The following is a 5,206-nucleotide window of genomic DNA, read 5'->3' as shown; positions in this document are numbered from 1 at the left end:
GAGTTTCTATGACCCACCACCTCCCAAAGGACCTCCCACCTCCCTGCCAGCAGCTGGTCTCCTCCAGGGAGGGGCTGGGAAGACAGGCTGGGGTTCTGGGGTCAGGAATCTCTCAGCCATATATTTTTTCCTGTCTTCTGTGCCCGCTCCCGGCCCCTTGGTCTTGGGTGGGCCAGCCCTACGCTAAGCTAGCCTCCACCAGGGCAGGTAAGATAACAGCAACTACTCCCCTCCATGGGTCACCTCAATTGTGTTCACCCAAGGACAGCCTGGGGACCTGGGGCCAAACCTAGTAGGGTTGAGGATCCTTTCTGCAAAATGCTTGGGACCAGCAGTGTTTTAGGTTTGAGCTTTTTCTCCTGGATTGCATAACCCTTGCATATACATAATGAGAAAGCTTGGGAATGAGACCCCAGGCTACACACAAAGTTCATTTGTTTTATATCCACTTTTTTTGTGTGCGGGGAATTGAACTCACAACCTGGCAGGCACTGTGCTGCTGAGCTAAATCCCCAGCTACGTAAAACTTAGCCTGAAGGTAATGTTATACAGTATTTTGAGTAGGCCTGTGTTTTGACTGTGACCTGTCCCATGAAGTCAGGTGTAGAACTTTCCACTGAGGCATCATCAGTGCTTAAAGTTCCAGATTTGGGGGCATTCAGACACCGGCCTTTGGGGACAGGGATGCTTGGCCTGTATCCACATGGCTTGCGAGGTGTGGTGCTTCTTCCCCGCATCTGTCCTGTCCCTGAGAGTCTGATTTGCAACCTTCCCTGTGTCAGAATCCCGTGAAGAGCACCTCTAAGTGCCCGGTTCTGGGTCTACATCTGAGCCCTGGAAACCCAGCCCCGCAGTGGGCACCAGGCAAGGGTGTTTCGAAAGCTCTCGAGCAAGGTGAGAATGTGTTTCCTGATGCCCACTGCTTGGCAAGCTGGCCCTTTGCCAGGGCCTGAGCCTGCCGGAAGCGCCTGTCACAGCCGGATGCCACCGCACAGGCTCACCGAGACGCGAGACTCCTTCCGTTTCCCTTGTCTTGTTTTGCATCAGCCCAGTTGTCACCTGCCTCCTGTCCAAATTAGCATTTCCTCTCTCCACCGAGGCTCTGACCTCAACGCCACCCGGCTCCGCCTTCTCTCTGCCCTGGTGGCCAGGGCCAGCGTGACCCACATTGGGCTCTCTCGTGACTGATCATAAGCCCATAAGCCTATTTGGAGCTTTTCTCCCTGCACTTTCTTCATCCAACAATATTGTGCACCTAACAAGTACCAAGCTCAGCGCCGGGGGCTTTGTGCGATTAGTCCTAACAGTTTAGGAGGAAGTGCGGCTGTTTTACAGTTAACGAGACAGAGATCTTGAGATGATCATCTTACTCCGGTTTTGGTTCTCGAACACAAGTCTGGTTGATCCCAAAGCCCGTGGTCCCCTGGTCCCAGAGCTGCTCCTCGGCAAACCAGATCTGGTTTCTATCTCAAAGTGTCCACATTGTAGGCAGAGAGACAGACACCGCCGGAGACAAGCAGGAAGTTAGGGTGAGACTCAGGCTGCGGGGGGCAGGTGGGAGGGGCTCCTCCCCGGGGAAAGGGTCCTAGGGAAGGTAACTGTCAGTGGAACCCGACAAGATGAGTAGAAAATACTCGGATAGAAAGAGTGAGAGCCCCCGGGCTCCAAAGCAAGCAAGATTTCTTCAGGGACCCACGAGAAGCTCAGGATGGCCACACGATAACACAAAGGAGGTAGGAAGAGGCAGAAGATGAACAGACAGGTCAGGAGCTTTAAATCGTGCTAAGAAGTTCTGCACTTCATGCTGGGGACAATGGGCACCACCAAGAAAGGATTTCAAGCAAAAGAGACATCAAATCAAAATTGTACTGAGGACTGGCAAAGACATGCGCGATCCGAGGAGACTGCAGTGATTGCAGCGCAGATTCCAGTGAGAGGTCATGGTTACCAGCATTGAGACGTTAGCAGTGAAATTCCAAGGAGGGGAGAGAATTAGCAATCGTGAGGCTGATGAAACTGGATTTGATGAAGGGCCAAGTACACTGGGTGAAAAGGAAGAGTCAAAAATAACTCCCTTTTGGGGATAAAAATATAGGAGCTGGGTATGGTGGTGCTTACCTGTAATCCAGCTACATGAGAGGCAGCTGACGCAGGAGGACTGGGTTTGAGGGTAGCCTGGACAACTCAGTGAGAATCTGTCTCAAAAGAAAATTTCTTTAAAGGGCTAGAGATGTAGCTCAGTGGCGGGGCGCTTATGGAGCATGTACAATGGCCTGAGTGCAATCAAGACAGATGAGAGAGCTTTTTGCAACCGGTTTGCCATGAAAGCACAGGGGTAGTGAAAACCACCACTAAATCAAAACCAGCATGGGAAAGGAAAGACTCGCATTAATATCGCTGTCACTGGACACATGGATTCTGGCAGGTCCCCCACCAGCAGCCGTCTGATCTACAAATGTGGTGGCATCACCAAAAGAACCATTAAAAAATTTAAGGAGGCTGCTAGACCTGGAAGGGTTCCTTCAAGTACGCCTGTCTCATGGTTGATACATTGTGTCAGCTTGAGAAGTTGAGAAGTTTAGCTCAGCCATGAGCAGGCAGCCAGGGTCCTCACTTTGTAAACATCCTCATCCTGTGCAAGAGGAGGGCAGGGAGATGGTGTGAGCACTACACCCGTCCTGCGGGAGTGGTAGCCTGCTTACAATATAAGGGACGAAAAGAAGCTCCCCCCCACCCCACCCCCGCTCCTTTTGCTGCCGCTGCTTTTGCCACCTGAACTGTTGCCCCTGTGCCATGCCAGCCTGCCTTGGAGCCAGCCATTTACAAACTGAAACCTCCACAAACTGTGAGCTACATAAACCTTTCCTTCCTTAACTTTGGGTGCTGGGCATTTTGTCTCAGCAAGGAGAGAAAAGTAACCAAGACAGCCTGGGTCTTGGATGAACTGAAAGCGGAGCGCGGGCGTGATATCACCCTTGAAATCTCCCTGTGGAAATTTGAGATCAGCAAGAATTATTTGACTATCACTGATGCCCCTGGACACAGAGACTTTATTAAAAACATGATTACAGGCACATCTTAGGCTGACTTGCGGTCCCGGTTGTTGTTGCTAGTGTTGGTAAATTTGAAGCTGCAGACCCGTGAGCATGCCCTCCTGGCTTACCCGCTGGGTGTGAAACAACTAATTGTTGGTCTTAACAAAATGGATTCCACTGAGCAACCCTCCAGCCAGAAGATATGTGAGGAAATTCTTAAGGAAGTGAGCACCTACATTAAGAAAATCGGCTACAACCCTGACATGGTAGCTTTCGTGCCAATTTCTGGTTGGAATGGTGACAACATGCTGGAGCTGAGTGCTGATATGCCTCAGTTCAAGGGATGGAAGGTCGCTCGGAAAGATGGCAACGCCAGAGGAACCACACTGCTTGAAGCTTTGGATTGCATCCTGCCACCCGCTCACCCAACTGACAAGCCTTTGCGGCCGCCCCTCCAGGATGTCTACAAAATTGATGGTATTGGTACCGTCCCTGGGAGCTGAGTGGAGACTGGTGTCCTCAAACCTGACATGGTGGTCACCTTCGCTCCAGTCAGTGTCACAACCGAAGTACAGTCTGTTGAAATGCACCATGAAGCAACAACCATTGATAATCTCCTACCACTTTTGTCTGTAACTCACTATTATTTGTCTGTTTGTTTTCCTGAGAAACTATCTTGTAGATAACAATACGTAAAACAACAACCCTGGATAATTTCCTACCACTTTGTCTGTGATTCGGTAAGCCCCCCTATTACTATGTTATCCTTCTTTTACTCTTTAAAATAATAATAATAAAAAAGAAATGCACCATGAAGCTTTGAGTGAAGCTCTTCCTGGGGACAACGTGGGCCTCAATGTCAAGACCCTGTCAGAGGTGTAGGTATGGCAGTGTTGCTGGTGACAGCAGAATGCCCCAGCAATGGAAGCAGCTGGTTTCCCTGCTCAGGTGATTACCCTGAACCATCTCGGCCAGATCAGTGCTGGCTGTGCCCCTGTAGTGCATTGTCACACAGCTCACATTGCTTGCAAGTGTGCTGAGCTGAAAGAAAAGACTGACTGCCGGTCTGGTAAGAAGATGGAGGATCGCCCCAAATTTCTGAAATTTGGAGATGCTGCCATTGTTGACATGGTTCCAGGCAAGCCCATGTGTGGGGTATTTTTTTTGGTACCAGGAATTGAACTCAGGACCTTGCACTTGCCAAGCAAGGCACTGTGCTGCTGAGCTATATCCCCGTCCCTAAGCCCATGTGTGTTGAGAGCTTCTCTAACTACCCACCTCTGGGTTGTTCCGCTGTTCATGATATGAGATAGATGGTTGCTGTGGGTGTCATCAAAGCAGCGGACCAGAAAGCTTCTGGAGCTGCCCAGAAGGGCTGCCCAGAAAGCTCAGGAGCTCAATGAATGTTATTCCTAACACCTGCCACCCCAGCCTGAGTCAGCGCCAGAAGACCGGTCTCAGAACTATTTCTCTCAATTGCCATTTAAGTTTAATAGTGAAAGGCTGGTGACTGATAACAGTGCAAAGCTCCTGGCTGACCAGGCTGAGGCTTGCAGGTCAAAGACCAAGGAAGTGCGCAAGAGCCATGAGGCGCGTCTGCAGGCCAAGAAGGCGGAGATCATCAAGACCCTGTCCAAGGAGGAGGAGACGAAGAAGTAGCGCCCTGTGTGCACAGAGTGGACTGGTCCTGAATAAAAGAGCTGTTGTCCATTCAAAAAAAAAATTTAGTTAAAAATAGAGAGAGATAGAGACAGAGAGCGTTAAGGAAATTAGTGAGCTTCTCAGGACATCTAAGTGGAGATGTCCAGTGGGAAGCTGAACAGGAAAATGTGGAGTGTGGAAAAGGCTTTAGATGGGAGATCCCAAACTGGAAATCAAGGTGATGGTCACTGACTTGAAAGATGTAACAAGCGCCAGGAGAGACTGGGAGGATGAGGACAGCAGCATCGTAATGACCATTGGTAGCGGCCCCACTTTCCTCCCGAACTTGAGGGCTCCCGTGACCCCAGCTCACCTCTTCAGGACCCTGATATCCTGCCTTGTTCTTGTCAGTTTCTTTCCCTAACAAACCAACACACTCTCTCTCCGCGCGTGCATTTGCAGTAGGCGCTGTGAATGTCCGGCTCTTCCGGAAGCACAGCTCCCCTGGCACTATTTCCTGCACTGTTGCG

The 5,206-nt window shown here is 50.4% G+C and overlaps 1 pseudogene; it reads left to right on the top strand.

Annotated features, from left to right (window-relative positions):
- Positions 1 to 1,813: 1,813 nt before the first annotated feature.
- Positions 1,814 to 4,694, top strand: LOC102017065 (annotated as a pseudogene).
- Positions 4,695 to 5,206: the final 512 nt, after the last annotated feature.

This window comes from Chinchilla lanigera, unplaced genomic scaffold (genome assembly GCF_000276665.1).
Source record: "Chinchilla lanigera isolate Chin_1 unplaced genomic scaffold, ChiLan1.0 scaffold00040, whole genome shotgun sequence".
Lineage (NCBI taxonomy): Eukaryota > Metazoa > Chordata > Mammalia > Rodentia > Chinchillidae > Chinchilla > Chinchilla lanigera.
The sequence above is the reverse complement of the archived record's forward strand: the minus strand, read 5'-3'. Positions and strand labels throughout refer to the sequence as shown.